The sequence below is a fragment of the Aethalodelphis obliquidens genome, unplaced genomic scaffold (assembly GCF_003676395.1).
Source record: "Aethalodelphis obliquidens isolate GAN/ISIS:26980383/991018 unplaced genomic scaffold, ASM367639v1 scaffold99, whole genome shotgun sequence".
In the NCBI taxonomy this organism is placed as follows: domain Eukaryota; kingdom Metazoa; phylum Chordata; class Mammalia; order Artiodactyla; family Delphinidae; genus Aethalodelphis; species Aethalodelphis obliquidens.
The window spans coordinates 892,173-915,367 of record NW_020838043.1 but is presented as its reverse complement, the minus strand read 5'-3'; the positions used below and the strand labels follow the sequence as shown (position 1 = coordinate 915,367).

At 42.3% G+C, this 23,195-nt stretch overlaps 1 pseudogene; it reads right to left on the bottom strand.

Moving 5' to 3' along the window:
• Positions 1-4,903: 4,903 nt before the first annotated feature.
• LOC113614540 (sharpin-like) lies at positions 4,904-6,011 on the bottom strand (annotated as a pseudogene).
• Positions 6,012-23,195: the final 17,184 nt, after the last annotated feature.

Sequence of the window (23,195 nt, the reverse complement as noted above, 5' to 3'; positions counted from 1 at the left end):
CAGGAAAAAACCTGTAAAAAATACAAACACATGGAGGCTAAACAATACACTACTAAATAACCAAGAGATCACTGAAGAAATCAAAAAATACCTAGAATCAAATGACAATGAAAACACGATGATCCAAAACCTATGGGATGCAGCAAAAGCAGTTCTAAGAGGGAAGTTTATATCAATACAATCCTATCTCAAGAAACAAGAAAAATCTCAAATAAACAACCTAACCTTACACCTAAAGCAATTAGAGAAGGAAGAACAAAAAAACCCAAAGTTAGCAGAAGGAAAGAAATCATAAAGATCAGAGCAGAAATAAATGAAGTAGAAGCAAAGAAAACGATAGGAAAGATCAATAAAACTAAAAGCTGGTTCTTTGAGAAGATAAACAAAATTGATTAACCGTTAGCCAGACTCATCAAGAAAAAAAGGGAGAAGACTCAAATCAACAGAATTAGAAATGAAAAAGGAGAAGTAACAACTGACACTGTAGAAATACAAGGGATAATGAGACATTAGTGCAAGCAACTATATGCCAATAAACTGGACAACCTGGAAAAACTGGACAAATTCTTAGAAAGGCACAACTGTCCAAGACTGAACCAGGAAGAAATAGAAGATACAAACAGACCAATCACAAGCACTGAAATTGAGACTGTGATTAAAAATCATCCAACAAACAAAAGCCCAGGACCACATGTCTTCACAGGCGAATTCTATCAAACATTTAGAGAAGAGCTAACACCTATCCTTCTCAAACTCTTCCAAAATATAGCAGAGGGAGAAACATTCCCAAACTCATTCTACGAGGCCACCATCACCCTGATACCAAAACTAGACAAGGATGTCACAAAGAAAGAAAACTACAGGTCCATATCACTGATGAACATAGATGCAAAAATCCTCAACAAAATACTAGCAAACAGAATCCAACAGCACATTAAAAGCATCATACACTATGATTAACTGGGGTTTATCCCAGGAAGGCAAGGATTCTTCAGTATACGCAAATCAATCAATGTGATACACCATATTAACAAACTGAAGGAGAAAAACCGTATGATCATCTCAATAGATGAAGGAAAAGCTTTTGACAAAATTCAACACCCATTTATGACAAAAACTCTCCAGAAAGTGGGCATAGAGGGAATCTATGTCAGCATAATAAAGGCCATATATGACAAACCCACAGCAAACGGCATTCTCAATGGTGGAAAACTGAAAGCATTTCCTCTAAGATCAGGAACATGACAAGGATATCCACTCTCACCACCATTATTCAACATAGTTTTGGAAGTCCTAGCCACAGCTATCAGAGAAGAAAAAGACAAAAAAGGAATACAAATTGGAAAAGAAGAAGTAAAACTGTCGCTGCAGATGACATGATACTATACATAGAGAATCCTAAAGATGCCACCAGAAAACTACTAGAGCTAATCAATGAATTTGGTAAAGTTGCAGGATACAAAATTAATGCACAGAAGTCTCTTGCATTCCTATACACTAATGATGAAAAATCTGAAGGAGAAATTAAGGAAACACTCCCATTTACCATCGCAACAAAAAGAATAAAATACCTAGGAATAAACCTACCTAAGGAATCAAAAGACCTGTATGCAAAAAACTGTAAGACACTGATGAACGAAATTAAAGATGATACTAACAGATGGAGAGATATACCATGTTCTTGGATTGGAAGAATCAACATTGTGAAAATGACTCTACTACCCAAAGCAATCTACAGATTCAATGCAATCCCTATCAAATTACCAGTGGCATTTTTCACAGAACTAGAACAAAAAATTTTACAATCTGTATGGAAACATGAAAGACCTCAAATAGCAAAAGCAGTCTTGAAAAAAAAAAAATGGGGCTTGAGGAATCAGGCTCCCTTACTTTAGACTACACTACAGGGCTACAGTAATCAAGAGTGTATGGTACTGGCACAAAAACACAAATATAGATCAATGGAACAGGATAGAGAGCCCAGAGATAAACCCACGCACCTATGGTCACCTAATCTATGATAAAGGAGGCCAGAATATACAAAGGAGCAAAGACAGCCTCTTCAATAAGTGGTGCTGGGAAAACTGGACAGCTACGTGTAAAAGAATGAAATTAGAACACTCCCTAACACCATACACAAAAATAAACTCAAAATGGATTAAAGACCTAAATGTAAGGCCAGACACTATAAAACTCTTAGAGGAAAATATAGGCAGAACACTCTATGACATAAATCACAGCAAGATCCTTTGTGACCCACCTCCTAGGGAAAGGGAAATAAAAACAAAAATAAACAAATGGGACCTAATGCAACTTAAAATCTTTTGCACAGCAAAGGAAACCATAAACAAGACTGAAAGACAAGCCTCAGAATGGGAGAAAATATTTGCAAATGAAGCAACTGACAAAGGATTAATCTCCAAAATTTACAAGCAGCTCATGCAGCTCAATATCAAAAAAACCACCCAATCCAAAAATGGACAGAAGACCTAAATAGACATTTCTCCAAAGAAGATATACAGATTGCCAACAAACACATGAAAGGATGCTCAACATCACTAATTATTAGAGAAATGCAAATCAAAACTACAGTGAGAGATCACCTCACACCAGTCAGAATGGCCATCATCAAAAAATCTATAAACAATAAATGCTGGAGAGGGTGTGGAGAAAAGGGAACCCTCTTGCACTGTTGGTGGGAATGTAAATTGATACAGCCACTGTGGAGAACAGTATGGAGGTCCTTTAAAAAACTAAGAATAGAACTAGCATACGACCCAGCAGTTCCACTACTGGGCATATACCCTGAGAAGGCCATAATTCAAAAAGAGTCATGTACCACAATGTTCATTGCAGCTCTTTTTACAATAGCCAGGACATGGAAGCAACGTAAGTGTCCATCAACAGATGAATATGGATAAAGAAGATGTGGCACATATATACAATGGAATATTACTCAGCCATAAAAAGAAATGAAATTGAGTTATTTGTAGTGAGGTGGTTGGACCCAGTCTGTCATAGAGTGAAGTCAAAGAGAAAAACAGATACTGTATGCTAACACATATATATTGAATCTTATAAAAAAATGCTTCTGAAGAACCTAGGGGCAGGACAGGAATAAAGACGCAGATGTAGAGAACGGACTTGAGGACACGGGGAGGGAGAAGGGTAAGCTGGGACAAAGTGAGAGAATGGCATGGACATATATACACTACCAAATGTAAAATAGATAGCTAGTGGGAAGCAGCCGCATAGCACAGGGAGATCAGCTCGGTGCTTTGTGACCACCTAGAGGGGTGGGATAGGGAGGGTGGGAGGGAGACGCAAGAGGGAGGAGATATGGATATATATGTATATGTATAGCTGATTCACTTTGTTATAAAGCAGAAACTGACACACCATTGTAAAGCAATTATACTGCAATAAAGATGTTTTTAAAAAGACAGATGCTGGGGGATTCTGTTTGAGTAGGGGCCTGGGAACGTGTGCTTGAAAACAGCTACCCCAGGTAAGTGCCACAGTCTGCTAGAGTTGAGGAGTCCTGCCCGATTTATTCTCCCAGGCGATGACAACACATTCCTCATACTGAGCCCTGGCGAGGATCCAGTTTTCAACTAACTCAAAGTGGAGTGTCAGAAAAAGACGCTTTTGGAGGAAAAATAGAAGAAAGAAGTTATTGCCATTTCCTTTCCTCGTTTCCCTCTCCCTGAGGTGAGAGACACTGACTCTGACAGAAGCCAAATTGTCAAGTGGCAAAATTGGAAGCAGTCTAGCCTCACCCAGGAAACAAAGAAAGAAATAGGAAGGGAAGTGTGTGCTTTTATCAGTCCGTGGGCACCTGGCCACTCAGACTGATATTGCAGGGGAGGCCCGGGCCTTTTGCAGGGAAGACGGCACTAAGAGCAAATGCTCCGGATCGCAGTGGTGGATTTTAGCACAGTCTCCAAGAAAGGGGGCCATCAGCAGTCTGAGTTAAGTATCTAAAAGGAGAGTAGCAACTCTGAAGACATGGGTCTAACCTGTGGCCCTTCAGCCATTCATTTTGATGTGGCTCTTTTTTTTTTTTTTTTTGCGGTACTCAGGCCCTTCACCGCTGTGGCCTCTCCCGTTGCGGACCACAGGCTCCGGACGCGCAGGCTCAGCGGCCATGGGTCACGGGCCCAGCCGCTCCGCGGCATGTGGGATCTTCCCGGACCGGGGCACGAACCCGTGTCCCCTGCATCGGCAGGCGGACTCTCAACCACTGCGCCACCAGGGAAGCCGATGTGGCTCTTTTTAAGCCTACGTTCCTTCTTTGTGATTCTCTAAATCATGACCCGGCACACAATGGCAACTGGGTTTTCGTCTCCGAAAGTGGATGAAGAGTCAGCAGTGTGGAGATGCAGGGCCCGTATACGTCTAGATCATCCTTATGTATATTGCCTCTCGTTTCTTTCTCTCTCTTTTTTATTTTCTTATAAAAATGTGGGAGTAGGTATTTATGTTTAAGTTGAACTATACGAAATCTCCATTTTCATACATTAAAAAAGGAGAGAGTATTGGTGATTTCCTATAGCTAATCCTAATCTTTTCTGTATCTTCTCTTTCTCCCCGCCCCCTTCTCTCTCTGTCTCAATCTCTTTCCATGGCTCTATTCTCTTATTTTCTTGCCTTTGCAATCACATGTGTATTACCCAGAATACCAGCTCTGAAGGTCAATAGATAGTACCAGGAAAAATTAAGAAAAAGAAGAGGTTTCAAATTTCAGTAAGTGTTAATTTGAAAACCCACTGATGCACTTCGTATATCTGGAGGGGAGGTTCTGTGTGGTCCAGCCGAAGCAATGGCCTGTGAAATTCTTGATCCTGCAGAATGGACCAGTCCTGATGAGAATGTGAATTTGTTTGTGTCACCTTTTTTTTTTTTGCTCAGAAGTTCATTTAATGACTCCAGCTCGCCGCCCCTCCCCTGCAACTCCGGCTTTGTCTCCCGTGAGTGGTCAGCAGAGGTTCCCTGAGAGGTTCAGCAGGGGCTCTAGGGACCTTGGGCTTGGAAGGGAAGGGCCATCGTCTCTCCTTGTGGCCTTTGGTAGCTGCTGGGTGGAGGCTGTGGGACGGGGTTCCCAAGCCCAGGGCCTCTGGGTGCTGCACATCTCACAGCCGGGTCAGCTTTGGGGCACTAGTGAAGGTGCAGGAAGGGCAGGGCCAGCTGTGCTGAAGGGCGGTGGGGAGGCTGGAGCCAGCTGGCTGAGGGGCGTGGGGCAGCCCCAGTGACTAAGGAAAAAGGCGGCCTAGTTCCTCATCCATCTTCTGCGGGCGCTGAGGATTGTGTCCTGGGGCTTCTCGGGGGGGCTGAGAGTCCCGGTCCCGCTCGCCCCCATAGAAAGCAAGGCTGTATCCAGGGACACACAGGCACCTCCCGATGACCCAGCGTTGCACAGCCGGTGGGAAGCCGAACTCCGAGAATATCTGCTCCTGGAGGGCCCCAATGGTGCGGTGGGGGTGGACCGGCAGCGAGACATGGGCAGAGGATGCAGCATCTTCAGCTGTGCCGTGTAGTCTGATGGGGCCGGGAGGGAAGCAGGCCTCCTGCAGCTGGATGCTGAGGGCCACATGATGCTGGGCCAGGATGGCTGCCGCTTGGGCTGCCCGCTTCTCATCCCCACCCTCTCTGGCCCGGGTCAGGTGCCCTGCTAGTTCCTCATTCTGTCCTTCCACGGTGGCACCTCGGACCAGGGCTGCCCACTGCTAAGCTTCCTGAGGGTTGGCGAAGTGCAGGCTGAGAGTCCCAGGCCCTCCTGGTGGAGGCTGCAGCTCATGCTGGATGGGGCCTCGGACGGTGTAGGAGACTGACTCCCAGGGCCGCTCCAAACTGACCGCCCCGGGCCCCGCACCAAGCAGCTCCAGCTGGAAGCGCCCTGGTCGCTCGTCCCACCCCGCGCCCAACGGCCTCACCGCGGCAAGCACGGCCAGGAGCACCGCGGCCCAGCCGGGGTCCGAGGCCGCAGCTGCGTCGCTCACCGGCGGCGCCATCTCCGGTCCGGCCCCGGCCCGGCCCCACGATCCCGCTTCCGTGCCCTCCGGCCACTCTGTGTCACCATTTTGGCGTGTGAATAGTGCTGCTTTTTTCATTATTTGGGCTTTTGGATTCAAGAGGGCTTTTCTGGATATGGGGATATAGTGTTAGAGGGATTGCTAAAAGAGTCGTGACCTTAAGACCAAAAATCTCTACGTATGTACTGACAAATAAAGCAAACCGGGCTGGACAGGCTTTGCCGTATGGTCCCACTGATGATCCAGGTGCCTGGTATCTAGTTTCCCATCAAAGTTTGCCTTCTGAATGAGCTCTCTGGCCCTTGCAGCATCTTTGCAAGCTGCTTTAAGTGGATCCTGTTGACTGTCCTTACCCTGCTTGCCAACCTCACTTTTGTTTCCTGGATCACAAATGGAATTTGTCACCTTCTCATGGATAATACACCTCAAGTAACAACACCTTTGTTCCTCTGTGCATAACATGCTTTCTTTCTCTTTCATTTTTAAAGATGCAACAGTTTTGAGCAAAGGCAAAGGCTTGTGGAAAGGAGCCATTAGAACAGCGACGTCACATAGAAGTATGGGAGTTAATAGGGCACAGGTCCTTAAGAAGGTGAGCAGAAACATGGCCCGATTTCAATACTTTAGATACGATGTGTGACAAGTGCAAAGAAGAGCAGAAATGTCACTGTCACATTTTCTTCTTGTCAGAATCATTTGGGATTATGGGGATTATAGTCAGAACTGCAGTTTTGAGAACCCTGCAATGTTTTTGATTCATCTTTCCTTTTTGAATCTCATACTATGGAATCATGTCAGTCTTCTACTCAAATCTTATTAGGGTCAATAAATTCAAACCAGTGGTTATTTATTTAGCACATACTTCATGTTCAGTGTGTAGTAGGTGGTGTGAGGGTTGCCACACAAGACATGATTCTGCTCTTGAGGGATTTATAATCAAGTTGAGAAAGCTGAAAATAGCTAAATAAATCAAAGAAAATATATAAATATGTTAAAGTGCTAAAGACAGGTCGCCAGTTTCTTATCCAAAACATTTAGAGCCAGGACTTCAGGATTCATACATTTTCCCTCATTCTAGAAAGGTAGTATAGTTTGTAGCCTATATAATACATAACAATTCTAGTGGGGTAGGGCCACAGCACCCAATAACCAAACTATACATATAATAAAGAGATACAAAGTAAAAACAATAAATAATAAATGAAGACTGTTAATAGACCAGGTTTGTTGCCAAACGAATTTAAACCAAACCTAAAAGAAAAAGTTGTGTTTTCTGAAATGTTTGGGTTTCAGAACTGTGGAAAGGGACGCTGAACCTGTATCATGGGTATTGACTAATATAGGGAAAGGAAGTGAATATTTATGGTGTAGTTAGAAAGTTTCCAATTTTTTTTTCAGCCGCAGCATCTGAGATTCAAACCAAGGAGTAATTTGTTCACATGTGTACAATTCAGCATCATCTGGAAACTCGTAAGACATACAGATTTCACACCCCATCCCACACATACTGAATCAAAACCTTTGGGCTGGGCCGCAAGTAATCTGTGTTTTAACAAGCCTTCCAGGTGATTTTGATGCAAGTTAAAATTTTGAGAACCACTGACGTAGCAAGTACTTGACAGAGAACCCGGATTCAAACTCAGGTGTTTCTGATTTAAAACGCCATCTTTCTTTTTTGATGCTGTTTTCCTCGCTCTCAAAGTAGAAAAAAGCAAGAGATTGATGTGAGCTCAGACGGAAGAGCGACTTCAAAGAAGGTAAGTTGAAACATGGTTCGCTTTAATCTAATAGATAAGAGCAAAATAATTTTGTAATGTACATCCCTAGAATATTAGTCTGTTCCTTAATTATATCAGGAAGAAAAATAAGCATTGATAATTCCCTGTTTTATTTTCTCCACGTTATCTCAAAGATGGTATAATATATTTTGTAATTTCTTTAAGATCAAGGGAGTAACTTAGCTTAATTGTGAAAGTTAAGACTTAGGAACTTTGTAAGGAAAAGAGGTTCTCAAATAGTCCTAAGATGGTTATTGACCTATTATTTGGTATCTTTGATATAAGCATGTTTCACTGGTAAGATGATGTGTCTTGCTTTTCTACTTTCAACATAATTCTTAGTGTGCAAGTTGACAAACATAAGAAAAAATCCAATTGAAGACCATTAAAACATACCTTTGCAGGTAAATGACGGTTATTTGTGTGGTCCCAGCTCTACTTAGAAGGCAAGAGATTTGAACTCAAAGGGCGAGTTTAGGGCACAGATTGCTCCTTAGTAACTGACAGAGGGGATGACTTATTTCTGGAAGTGAATAGGTAGACATTAATATGGATGTGCTTAGAATGAGACCTAGCAAAACACAAGTCTAATACACCCTTAGGCTGTGTCTTAATAACTTAATGTCATATTGATCTCTTTTGGAAAGAGATCAATTTGCAAAAACAAAACGGCAAAAAGTGCTACCAAAATCACCAGTTACGAGTTCTCTTTTTACCGTCGTGAGTAAAGCTTTTTTTTAAGGGATGAAGTGGATGTAAAACCCAGTATCTTCCAATAGCAATTAATCATGTCAATTTAGGGCAGCTGTTCCAGTTTTCTTTTGCTGCAAACCAATCACCCCAAGCCTTAGTAGCTTAATACAGTAACAACAATAACACCAATAATTATGCTCACAGCTCTGCAGTTTGGGCAGGGCTCAGTGGGGACAGCGTTTCTCTGTTCCACTCAGTGACTGATGGGACAGCTTGAAGGCGTTGGGCTGGAATAATCTGAAGGCATTTCTCACAGGTCTGGCTGTTGGCTTAGCTCATAGCTGGGGCTTTCATCTGAAACGTATACTTGTGACTTCTTCATGTGGCCTGGTCTTCCTCACCAAATGGTGGCTGGGTTCCAAGGGTGAGTATCTAGAGAGAGAGCCACGTAGAATCTGCAACACCTTTTATGACCTGGATTCAGAAGTCATGCAGTGTCTCTTCTATTTATTTTAGTTGTAATAAAGTCCTGCCCAGGACTTTAAAGTCCCCAGTTGAAGGGGAGGGTAAATAGAATGCATCTCTTGATAAGGGAGTGTCAAGGTTCTGGAAGAGTGAGTGGGGCCATTGTTGGAAAAGACAGTCACAGGAGCTTAAGAATTACACCTCTGATTTTTTTATTGTTGCTTTTTAACTTTTTTATTTTGAAATAATTTCAGGCTTACAGAGAAGTTGCAAAAATAGCACAGAGTTCCCATATACCCTTCACCCAATTTCCCCTCATATTACATCTTGTCAAACTATAGAGTAACTATGAAAACTGAGAAATTAAACTTGTTACAGTGCTATTAGCTAAACTAAAGAATTTATTTGGATTTCACCATGTTTTCCCCCTAACATCCTTTTGCTGTTCTGGGACGTGACACACGGTTCCATATTGCATTTAGTTGTGTGTCCTTGGTCTCCTTCAATCTGACATTTCCACAGTGTTTTCTTGTCTTGTATGACTTGACACTTTTGAAGAGTACTGGTGAGTCATTTTGTAGCAGGTCCCTCAATTTGGGTTTGTTTGATGTTTTCTCATTAGATTGAAGCTATGCGTTCTCAGAAAGGAGGACACAGAGGTGATGTGCCCTTTTCAGTACAGCATGTCACAGGGTACGTGATGCTCACATGTATTACTGGTGATGTTAATCTTGATCACTTGGCTAATCTGTCAGGTGGCATCTACCTGTATTCTTGACTATAAACTTACTATTTTTCTCTTTGTAATTATTAAATATTTTGGAGAGATACTTTTATTAAATAAATTTATTTATATTTTATTTTTGGCTGCATTGGGTCTTCGTTGCTGTGTGCGGGCTTTCTCTAGTGTCGAGTGGGGGCTACTCTTCATCGTGGTGCGCGGGCTTCTCATTGTGGTGGCTTCTCTTGTGGAGCACGGGCTCTAGGCGCGTGGGCTTCATTAGTTGTGTCACGCAGGCTCAGTAGTTGTGGCTCACGGGCTCTAGAGTGTAGGCTCAGTAGTCGTGGCACATGGGCTTAGTTGCTCCGTGGCATGTGGGATCTTCCCAGACCAGGGCTCAAACCCGTGTCCCCCTGCATTGGCAGGCGGATTCTTAACCACTGTGCCACCAGGGAAGTCCTTGGAGAGATGCTTTGAGACTAAGCAAATACCTTGTTTCTACTTAAAACTTTTGGAAACTAATTTTAGCATCCATTGGTGGATCTTGCCTGCAGCAATTAGTAATGTGGTGTTGTAATGTTTATTTTTTATTTTCTTCATTCCTTCTGTATTATTTAATTAGAATTCTTCTCTATGAGAGAGCTGTCCCTTCTCCCCTGTTTAGTGTTTTATTCAGTTGTTTTGATCAGCATGGACTCATAAATATTTATTCTTAGGATTATATTCCAATACTATATTTATTTTCTTGTTCATGTTGTTCCAACTTTGGCCATTGGGAGCTCTTTCAGGTTGGCTCCTATGCCATTTCAACATGACTGCATCCTTTTTTTTTTTTTTTCTAATTTTTTGGAGCACTTCTTTACTTTCTGGTACAAAAACATGCTCTAGGTTCATCTTGTATTTTCCTTGCCAAAGCCCTGGAATCAAGTTCTTCAAAGAGCCCTAGTTCCTTTTATTGGAGAATGGTATTTAGAAACCAAGATTTGGGTGTTTAGATGTAAACATTGCGACTGGGGTGTCCTACATATACACATTCCTTTTAATTGTTGGGTGGTATTCCATTGTATGAACGTACCACGGTTTTTCCATTCAGCAGTTGAAGGACATCTGGCTTTTCAAGTTTTGGTGATTATGCACAAAGCTGCTATAAACGTTTACGTATAGGTTTTGTGTGAACATAAATTTTCATTTCTTTCAGGTAGATATGTAGGACTGTGATTGCAGGTACAAAGGGTTGGTATATGTTTAACTTTGTCAGAAACTGTCGGACTATCTTCCAAACTGGCTCTACAGTTTTGCATTCCCACCAGCAACGTATGAGTTCTGGTTGCTCTGCATCCGTGCCACTGCCATTTGGTTGTTCTGTGACTTCAGATGTCTGATAGGTTTGGAAAAAGTCATAAAATTGAAGTTATTTTGGTTATTTTTTCATTATCTGCATAAAAGCAATGCCCCTTTTCACTCCCTACATCACAAGTGGGAGTCAGAAGTAGAAGAGCTTTGATTTGAAAGTTGAAAGAGGTAACATAAGTTTAACTGGGAAATTAAGGTCAAAACATTGTACTTCTATTATTTTGGAATAAATAGAGCTTCACTGAATAGAAACATTATGTACTGGGAGGTCATGGGGATAGACACATTATTTTCTTCGAGTGGTCTCCTTCAAATTTTTCATGCCAAGTGACTGGCTCCCTTCTGGGTGTTGCCAGAGACCTCTCTGCCCTTCCGTCTTCTCTGCCGGTATCACACTACTTTGCCATTATTAATTGATTGCAGGTTGTATATCTGAATGATTATGGGGTCAGAGAGATTACATAAATAGGCTAACCTTACTGGATATGATACAGTAGAAAGAGTAGATCAGGGGCTAAACTTGGGAGTGCATACCCTGCTTTAAGGTAATTCAAGTGAAAATTCATATGTGCCTCTGTGTGTATCTATCTCCTAACAAATAAAACTGCTCAGGGCACCAGCTTATGGTCCCTGATTCATTCTGTGTGGTTTGGCTGTAGATTCTGCAAGGAGCAGTTGGCATGGTGCCAGCAGCACTACCTAGTAAGTGTTCGACAGATACTGAATGAATGACTGATCATCACAAAATGTGGCAGGAAATCCAGAGCATTATTGATTACATTGAAGTAGACATTTCTTTCCATGTACATTCAGAATGCCAATGGTTTTTATAGATCTTACAGAACTTCTTGCCCCATCACAAGTTTTGTCAAGATCTCTATGTCTACATGTCATAAGGAACTAAAAATAATGAAAGGACTAGGCTCAGTTTTCTATAGCAACACATGGGATATTTTTACACCAGTTACTGAATTAAATGATGACATAGGAGGATTGATTTATTGATTTTTGCCATGTAAAATAGCTACTTTGGGCAGCAAGAAATTTCTTTAAGATGAAAAATTCCTGGGACTTCCCTGGTGGCACAGTGGATAAGACTCCGTGCTCCCAACACAGGGGGCCCAGGTTCGATCCCTGGTCAGGGAACTAGATCCCCCATGCATGCGGCAATTAAGAGTTCACATGCCACAACTATGGAGCCCACCTGCTGCAACTAAGACACAGTGCAACCAAATAAATAAATATTTTAAAAAATGAGAAATCTTTAAAAAAAGATTAAAAATTCCCTAAGCACCGCTCATCTCCACCTGTATCATCTGACAACTCTTTCAGGCTGTGCAAATATTTAATGGGGATATTTCAGAGAATTGAAAGCAATAGAATGAATGTTTTAATCTGACATTCATTCTAGAGGGGCATTCTGGGATTTTAGATTAAGATCAATACTATGATGAGGTACGTGTGGAAGTGACAAGGCAGAGTCTAAGAACTGCCCTGGAGTCTAAACTGAGTGAGTGTTTTTAAGAAAAACTGAAGGGACAGTGAGAGGTTTTTTTGTTTTTTGTTTTACTTCTCAGTTGTCATTTAGTCTCCAAAGGATTGAGGAACTTTTCTTGAGGTAGAGTGGGGGCAAAAGGAAAGTTATAGGTTAGGAGATAAAATGCCTTTTGGGCACAGGAAAGATTGTGATAATGGAGATGGCAGGTCTCAAGGTGGGAAGGATACATTTATGCAGAAGAAAGAACTCAACTCTAACAAAGGATTCCCTGGGGCAGGTGAGACACAAGAATAAATTAGGTACAAAGCACAAGAATCCCTGAAAGATTATAATATGAATGTAACCAGTGGTTTTCTCTGAGTCAGACGTTCCATATCCACTTAGCTCATGGTCACCTACAACCAACACGACGTTGGCCAAGTTTACATTAGTCAGTCAACATCATGTGTTTTCCACCGCTCTTGCTGTTACTTAAAAAAAAAAAAAAAGACATCTTGTTCATGCTTATGATTACCCTACTATCTATACTTCTTTTGTCTGGCTCACTTTTTAACGTACAAAAAAAACTGGTCTGCAGTAAAAATTATCTGAGCCAGTTTGAACCAGTATTTCAAATACCACACATCCACACCACCAAAGCATTCTCTGTTCATTGATGTAATTAATATATTTTTATGCCAAGTTAATTTGAAATTTTGCTTCAATTTTCCCTTCATGTGATTAAATACTTAAGCATTAGGTCTCAAAGGCCAATTTACATAAATAATGAAGGACCTAATTCACCCTATCTATGTTGGCCCCTCCTTCTATCGTGGAAGTAAATGTTGTAATATATATGCATACCACATTGCAAGTCCTTTACCTTTTCTACCCTTAGAAGTAGTAATACTGAACTATTGGGTTGGCCAAAAAATTCGTTCAGGTTCTTTCATAAGATGTTGCAGAAAAACCTGAAGGAACTTTTTGGCCAACCCAATATTAAAGAGTCTTGGCTTTCATGGGTACATTGCTGCCACATTTTATCAGTTCACAGAGGAAGAAATATGGATGTCATGTGAAAAGGCAGTATTTGGGAGGATGGTATTTATAAATGACAATGGCTGAAAGGCTGATGTGTTGATCAGACTTCTGTGGCTTTGAAAATAATGGAGTGCTCCCTTGTGCATGGCTGTCACTGTGTAGTCCAGGGCATAAATCCATAGCATTTAAGATGACAAGACCTTGTATTTACATAGAGACTTTCTCCAAGGAATTCACATCACTCCTTAGGAATGGCTCCATTAATTCTTATAGCTTTGGGAACTAGAGTGGGAAGATACATCTTTATGACCGGCTGTCATAAATGAAGGAACCATGCCTGAGATAGGTTTGTAACTTTCTCAACGTCACTCTAGCCAAACTGAATTGCTAGAAGTGTGGAAACGCAGAGTAATATCAATTTCCCATGGTGGGGAAGGACTTTATGGGTCGCTTGGGGTAGAGAAGGAACATGGCCTTTCAGCAACTGTCTTTCATCGTTTTTATCCCCCTTTGTAATCTGTGACTGAAGACTATTATCTTTATAATGGTTAGTGTTTCCCAAACCATGATCTTCTGAACACTAGGCTATGCAAGACATCAATAGGTCTTCATTGAAAAAACAAAACATGGCTTCCATAGTCAAATATGTTTGAGAACAGCTTCATCTTATATTTCCTTTTTGCTGATTCATAATTCCTATTAGTGCAGTAAGAGCTCCGAGAAGTCCTGTAGTGAAGAAAATTACTAACTTTGTTTAAGCCACAGTTTTCCAGATTTATTTGACCGTGGAAGTAAAGTTTCTTTTATAATAGCACCTCTTAAAGACTTACAGAACCGTCTTTCAATGGATTGCATTTTGAGGAAATAGGTTTCTTAGATAAAGGCTCTGGTGAATAAATACTTCTCTAAAATGTTTTTATTCTTTTATCTTTCCAGGCCCACAGCCTATGTGGAGCCCTCATTCACAGATGACCTGGGTGATGTTTGAGCCTTAGAGATGCAGGAGATATTCTCAGTGTTGCTAGATAAGCCTCCATGGAAGGAATGGGATGGTGCTGAAAAATGATCTGGGAACAATAACATAGCCTTTGCTCCAATCTCCTTGCAATTCCTGCCTGGTTCTACTTATTCCACACACTGATCTGGGGCCATTTGCCTGGAATGGTGTCACAGTGCCCTGTGTGCTGGGCACTGAGGGGATGAACAGTCACCAAGACCCAAGGAGAAATCAAGAAGCAATTGGACAAGAAGTAGGAGTAGTCTATCACTGAGGTACAGAATAGGACATGGCTTCTCAGGGTAGAGATAGTAGAGGCAGTGGTGACGTCAGGAAGCGGGGAAACATGGAATATCACATTCTAACAGAACAGGAAGAGTCTTATGTAGACCGAATCTTGATAAGTAGGCATGTGGCGTCCCAGAACAGGTTTCAGGGCTAGGGCAGGGTCCAAGACGAGGTCCCACCAAGAGTTTTTGTTCAGGTAGCTCTTGCACATCGGTTAGGGAAATCACTATTAGAATATTTTAGTTACTCTCCTACGGGATGTGATAAAAAATGCCGCCCTGTGAGTTGCTAACTAAAAACCATTTGGAAAACAGGTATTTGTCAATATGGAGACTGATAGCCAGGGGAAACTGTTACTTTTGTAAGGATAAAAAAAATACTGTGTCAAGATGATCAGCTGCCTTAAAAAAAAGCCAGGGTGAGAATGCATAGCTATTGGGCCACGTTCAGATGCTAATTTTCCTTCCCTTATTCCCCCTAGCCAACCAATGCTGTCCTCCCTGCCGCCACAGTCATCTCGTCACTATTGTGATCAGGCAGGGCAGGAGCTCTTATTCCTCAAATGTCATTTGAATTAGTAAGAGTGAGGTGCCTGGAGGGTAGCATTGAAAAGTGGCAGGAGGTGGGGGGATGAGGAGGGTAAGTGGGACCAGTTACAAAGGACTTTGGCTGTCATAATGGAGTTATATATCATATCAAGGAGTTTGGACCGTGTTGTCTGGAAATGAGAATGCAGAGTTTTGAAGTTGGGTTGTGCCACGATTGAATGTTACCAACCTACTCAGGCGTTTACCAGCCCTTGTATTGCTCCCACCCTCTTACTGCCGCCGACTGAAGGCCCCTCTCCTCTGGGAAACCATCTACATCAGAGAGACCCTGAAGTAAAGGAGGTGTGTAATCCTATTTAGTGTGTCTTAGGTCATGTTTAAACATGGTAAGTAAATAGGATGACTGTATGTATTTTCTCTGATTATTACAAAAATAGCAACCAAGAGATAGGTTTTTATTGTTGTAATCAATTATAAAGAACAATTATAATAAGCAAAAGCAGGGAATTTAATAGTAGGCTATCCAGAAAGTTCATCAGGTTTACGTGAGAGTAGGTTTTCTTAAGAGCGGAGAGACCATTCTCCTCTGAGCATCTGGTTGGGACTTCCCTGGTGGCCAGTGGTTAGGATTCGGCGCTTCCACTGTTAAGGGCACGGGTTCAATCCCTGGTCGGGGATCTAAGATCCTGCAAGCCACCTGGCGCGGCCAAAAAAACCCCGAAACAACAACAAAACGTGCAAGGCTCTTATTAAGAGAAATGCCCATGAAAGAAAATGGAGAGGGAGCTGGGCAAGCCTTAGCGAGCTGTCACACCACAGAACAGGGGTGACCAGGACGGAAGGGGGTGGGGTGAGAGGGTGGGTGGAAGCATCCTAGGCCTTGGTGCAGTCACAGACAGGCTTGGCAAGGTTGCCAGGGTGTCCTCCAGCCAGCACTGGCCATCAGAGATATTCCCTGTCTCCTAGCAGCGGGCTGCCCTTAGTTAGTGCCCTTGCGGCGCTCAGTCATTGGCTTGGAGCAGCCTGTGGGAGACGTAGCCCCACACAAATGCACCAGTGGCCTTCAGGGCACAGCAGCGGCGCCCAGGCCCCCAGTAAGTCTGGGGAGTGCATTCTGTCGGCTGCAATAATGTACAGATTCAAACCTCTGTTTGCTTACTGCGTTCCGTGCTGCAGAGGGAGGGCTTCACAGAGTGAAAGCGGTTTCACAAAAAAGGGAGGGCGGGCCTTTTGTTGGTAGAAACGGGAGGGTGAGGGCAGGTCAGAGATGGTCCCGTTGGGTACATCTGAACATGCCACCTGCCTGCTGAAAAAGATGAGGCAGATTTGCAGCTGGTTTTACTATATATTCTGTGAATTCCATGGCATCTAAGGCCTTCCTGATTAAAAAGAAAAATGATATTACAGAGGGGGGAAGAGGTAAAATGTTATTTTCAATTTCTAGGTAAAGCTGTCAGACTCAGGAAGTTTCTGACACTTCATTATAGGTAGAAGCACTTTGTTTAGTCTCTTTACATTTTATACTCAAGATAACTTTTGGATTGATGTAATTGTTCTAAAATAATGCTCCCATCAGATCAGAGGCAAAAACAATTAGAAGATACCTTTGTTTGAAATGAGTATGACTGCATAAAATGTATTAATGAAACACAGTGCATAATCTTGATCTCTTGATAAGTTGCCTGCTCTAGAGAGCATAGGCACCTCTTGTAGCATCTATTGAGAAAACAAAGAAATCCTGTCAAGATGACATCTGCTTCTTCCGTAGAACATGTTAGGAGTTATGAGGTTTTGAATATGATGCAGTTAGCAGCATCGTGTACTTAATCAGCTGGCAAAGAGGAATGTTTGTCTTCTTTCTTGTGCATCTGTGGATTTAGAAGGCAGCTCACATTTGGCTTTACCTGAAAATCAGCAGGACGTTTAGTTTTAAGATGCCGACTGAACTTGCAGTCCCCAACCCAGCATATCTGAGCGTACTGTTGGCCATGTGACAATGAACTGTGGTGAGATGGGGCCGGGGATGGTGTCATAGTTAACTATGGCCACAGTAATGATGCTGCACAACAAACACCCACAGAATCTCGGCAAACCCAAAATGGGTGTTTGGTTCACACATCTAGGGGTTGACTGAGATTGCCTGGTCTAAGCTGGGTTTAACTGGGGCAATTTGGTTTTGCTCTGTGTCTCTCTCATCTTCCTACTGGGATCAGTGAGCCGGCCTGAGCATGTTGTTCTCGTGATGGTAAAAAGACAAAAGAGCAAGTATAAACACACAAGTTATATTAAGGCTTAGGCTTGGAACTGGCACACTCTCACTTCCGCCTCATTTTATTGGCCAAAGCAAGTCACGTGGCCAAAATGACAGGAAAGGTACAGAGAAGTATATTCTGCCCAGGATGAGGCCGTGGCAAGGGTATTGATGCAGAAAGTTGTGATGAAATGGGGCCAAAATAGGCAATCTACCACAGGGAGAAACTAGCCCTGTCTTCTTTGATCTTCTGTTTAATCTAGGCTTCCCAGGAAAATTCTGGGGGACTCAGCCCAAGCAAGGCACAAGGTCTTGACTCTCCTTCTGTGGCAGGGGCTGTGAGCCATTCACTAACATCCATTGCCACTTCATCTTGGGTTGTTGGTCTTTTTGCTGTTGAGTTGCAAAAGTTCTTTATATATTCTGGAGACTAGACTCTTACCAGATACATGATGTGCAAATATTTTGTACCATTCTGTGGGTTGTCTTTTCACTTTCTTGATGGTTTCCTTTGAACAAAAGTTTTAAATTTTCAAGTGCAATTTATCTACTTTTTCTTTTGTTACTTGTGCTTTTCATGTCTTATCTAAGAATCCTTTGCTAAGTCCAAGGTCATGAAGATTTATCCCTGTGCTTTTCTAAGAGTTTTATAGTTTTAGCTCTTACATTTAGGTCTTTGGTCTATTTTGAGTGGGTTTTTATACATGGTATGAAATAGGGGTCCAACTTCATTCTTTTGCGTGTGGATACCCAGTTATCCCAGCATCATTTGCTGAAGAGACTCTTCTTTGAGAACCACAGATCCATATAAGAAATTTTCACAGCTGTGGTCATTCAGGCAGACTCGGGCATAAAGCTTTGTGGCTTGCTTGGTACCAGGGTGAAAAAGAGAAGGCAGGGCCAGAGTTGGGGTGGGGAGGGTGGGGCTGAAATTGACATGGAGGTTGGCCTCTTGGAGATGTTATATCACTCTAGGAACACTGCCAAAGGAATGTATAATCTCAGTCCAACTTCTGGAAGTGTCAATATCAGTGAATTCATAGACATGCAGAGACCTAGTAGTTAGGGATCCAGATGGCTGTTGAAGACTTGGCAGTTACATATTACCCTATTTATTAGATATCTACTGGTATGCAGTGGAACCACACTCAGGGGCCAGTCCTGGAGAAGAGGCTCACCCAGGCTGAAACTAGGCAAAGTGTGGTAGATTGATGACGAAAATAGCTGCAGTTTTTCAGCCCTCCTTGTATCTAGGCTTTTTGCATTGTGACTCCGTGGCTCATTCCATCAAGAGATGGAGGTAATTTCCCACACTTTAATCTGGGCTGGCCTCTTGATTCTTTTTGGCCAACAGAATGTAACAGACGTGACTGTATGTCATCACGGAGCCTAGGTATCAGTATGTTTTGTGGACTTCTCCTCTCTGTCTGGGAGCCTTACCTAGCTTCCATGAGAACAAGCCCTGACTGGAGGATGAGAGACCTCGTAGAGGCGATCTCAGGCAATCTAGAGCTGCCTAGCCCACCCACAGCTGAGCAAGCTTCCATGAGGGAGCGCAGCTGAGACCAGAGGCCTCGTCCAGCTGAGCCTAGCCAAAGTTGTCAATCTCCAGAATCTTGGTATAAACAAATGGTTGTTATTTTAAGCCACTGAATTTTGGAGATGGTTTATTACACAGCAACAACTAATAATACATAGGGCATTGAGGTCCTGCTGAGTGGGCTGTAGACCAGGATGGGTTTTCTCAGGACCAGGGCTGAGGTAAAGCAGGGGAGGTGCCCAGGGTGCCAAGTTCAAGGAGGCATTAACTCTGAGGTGCAGACCCTGTATTTTTCCTGGCCTGGGTCTTCTTTTCGAGACTGGGAGGTGTTGAGAGTGAGAGCTAAGGAAGGCGATTAAAGCAGACTGGGTCACTAGGAAAATAAGAGTGATGGCAGGGAAGCTGTGGATCAGGGTACAGGTGTGCTGAGAGATCCTCCTGGCTCTGGGCTGGTGAGGAAGACATAAGATATCAAGTATGGTTGGTGGTCAAGGAAATCCCAGTTGCAGCACAGAAGCCCAGCTATTGCGTCTGGGCCAGTGGACCCCAAACCTGCGTATGTGTCAGAAACTAGGAGGGGCTTTGGTCTGGGCTGTTAGCTCAGTTCCTAAGCCGTGGAGCACAAGGAAGGACATGGGAAGGGGGCCAGGCTGTTGTCAGCTGTGTGCCTGGTCCTTGGCCTCTTGCTCCTTTGACTTGTTAGAACAAAATGGTTAAAATTCAAGAAATAATGGGCCACTTTTAGGAAACAGCTGCTTTGCAGAACATACTTCAGAACAATTTTCATGATAAGCAGTAAGATTCTTTGCTTCAATTGCAGCTGCCACAATTTACACATTGCACTGAGTAGCGATAAGCAAGTTTAGTAGTGACAGGGACAGGTCATAGACATGCTTGCAAAACCTGGGTCAGACCCACAGAGATAATTTCTAAGCTCTCACATCATCACCATCTTTATAGTAATAAATGGCAACGATGATGGCTCTTTAGATTTGGGGAGGGGAGTTGCCCAGAGAGTGAAGTGGAAAAGTAATAAGGGTATGTGTTCCTCGGGCTAAGATGTGAACAGTTTTGAAGATATGGTCTACATTGTAAAACAGTGACTGAGGCCTCTAGGATAATAAAGACATGCTGGAGACAAGCTTTCAGTTCTTAGCTTGTCAGTCTTTGTGGAATATGCTCGTCTCTCTGTAAATTGGGAACCAAGACTTTCCAGGCTTGGGTAGTTAATGAGAGTAGAGGAGGGGCCGTTGGGTAGCCTCACCGTTACAGTTCCAGAAACTTTGCTTCTCACTCACCAAAGGTACAACACCTACTTCTCCATCCTCTGGTATTACCTCGTCCAGGCTGGGACCGTCCCAGCCCGCAGTTGACCATTCCCCTGCTGGTTCACCATTTAATAGTCCTCAGTCTTCCCTCTTGCCCTCGGTTTCATTGTAAATGGATGCCCTTAATCTAGTTAAACAATCACCCCTTGTCCTCCTCCTTGAAACTGCACCCGTGCAGGTGCTCTTAATTATAACTACTGCTCTGGGACCCAGGACCTAGAGGTGGCTTGGCCACTGCACTTTCACTCTTACTGGGAAACCACTCTTTGTTTTTTTAAATTTTTTAATTGAAGTATAGTTGATTTACAATGGTGTGCCAATCTCTGCTGTACAGCAAAGTGACTCAGTTATACACATGTAGACATTCTTTTTTCAATATTCTTTTCCATTATGGTTTATCCCAGGAGATTGGATATAGTTCTGTGTGCTATAGAGTAGGACCTTGTTGTTCATCCATCCTATATATAATCGTTTACATCTGCTAATCCCAACTCCCAATCCTTCCCTCTCCCTCCCCCCACCCCTTGGCAATCACAAGTCTGACCTCTCTGTCTGTGAATCTATTTCTCTTTTGTAGATGAGTTCATTTGTGCCATATTTTAGATTCCACATGTAAGTGATATCATACGGTATTTGTCTTTCTCTTTCTGACTTACTTCACTCAGTGTGATAATCTCTAGTTGCATCCATGTTGCTGCAAATGGCATTATTTCATTCTTTTTTTATGGCTGAGTAACATTCCATTGAATATATGCACCACGTCTTCTTTATCCATTTATCTGTAGATGGACATTTAGGTTGTTTCTATGTTTTGGTTCTTGTGAATAGTGCTGCTATGAACATAAGGGTGCCTGTATCTTTTTGAATTATAGTTTTGTCCAGGTATGTGCCCAGGAGTGGGATTGCTGGATCACATGGTAACTGTATTTTTAACTTTTTAAGGAACCTTCCATACTGTTCTGCATAGTGGCTGTACCAACTTACGTTCCCACCAACAGGCTAAGATGGTTCCCTTTTCTCCACACCCTCTCCAGCATTTACTGGAAACCACTCTTTCTATAAGGCTCACACCAACCAGTTGTTGCTGAGACCACTTTCTCTGCATTGTCACCTGCAGTCCACTTGGAGACTCCTTGAGGATTTCACCCTTGGTTCCCTCTCGCTTTCTTCTTCTCTATCCAAGTGTGATCATTATGCCTGATGATTTTAATGATGCCTGGGCATGGCAGAGCCTATTTCAAAGTCATCACTTGTAGTTCTTGTATCACTGCTGAAATTTGGTATTTTTTTGCCTAATATTTCAAATCCCCACAACTTTTAACTGGATAAAGTCTGATCCATTGGACTTAAAGAAACTTGGGTGGCCATCTTGTTTATAACAAATTCCCTCCCCACTGAAAATGTTTTCCAAACTCCAGAGAGAGGAACTCCACCGTTCCCCTCAATGTATTACTCTTGTGTTTAACTTGGTTACTTTTGATGATAGCCCCCTGAATTTAGGGACCATGTCTCATTGTCTGTCCTTTATAGTGTTCAGGACACAGTAAATGCCTGTTGGTGTATTGGTGTACTAATGCTTAAACTTTGATGCAATGGGAAATGGGCAGGTAGTCAACTTTTCCCTTTAAACATTTTTTTTTTTTAATTCTGAATGCCCAGGTTACTGTCATTGGCTTGGCCTTCATTCTCCATGCAGGAGTAGAGAAGATTGAAAGTAGAGTTGATTTTTGTCTTACCCAATTTTGAGTTCAAAAGAATCTGATGACTAGTAAGAAAGAAAACCTACAGGAAACTGATATATAATTTATTTGGTACCCGGTACCCGCAGGAAACATCTGTTATGATTTTATAAGCCTGTACAAATTCAAAACAAGCTAAGTGAAGAAAATGTGTCTATTTAAAAGACAGCAGAGCAGTCTTCTCTAAGAACATTACGGAGAGAGAGGTCTGCAGCTTTATTTGGCAATTGTATATAATCTCACAGGCAACACAGCTATTTTATTCATTTAATTACAAATGGAAAATGTATTATAATGAAAAATGTAAGCTGTAGAAAATGATGAACTACCTTCCCTGGATTCCTAACCTCTTTTCTTTGCTTTTTTTTTTTCATTTTGTGTGGTTAAGCTTTCCTGGCAATTAAGATGTTTAAAACAATGGAACAGAAGTACAGAGTTAGAGGATGGCTGGTTAATTTCCTCATAAAGTTATTTTTTAAATCCCTTGCCAGTTACTCCATAAGCAAAAAACTTAAACATGGATGTTAATTACCTCATTAGTGCTGACAATAGGAGTTTGCACTAATGATCAGGTTTGTTCTCTGCTCCATTTGCTGAGCTGAGTTGTGAATTATTAATGGGTACAATGGCTACTTTACCACAGATGGAAATGCTTTGCAGGCTGTTTTTTCAAAACGCATGTCAACAAAATCCTCAACATTCAGACCAGCTTCCTGTGCGCACCCATAAATGTTGTGTTAAAAGGATCTTTCTGTGTGTACCTTTCAACCAATCAATGGACCTATGATCAGTGTGGTTTAGCTACAGACAGTATGTTTCTGCATATGAAGCTGCATCAGGGCTGTGATAGAGTTCCTGCTTGGTCCTGCGTTGTTTTGAAACACTGGGCTAGTCAATTCTCTGCATTTCCTTGACCCATGTGTAAATTACGAGAGCTGAATTAA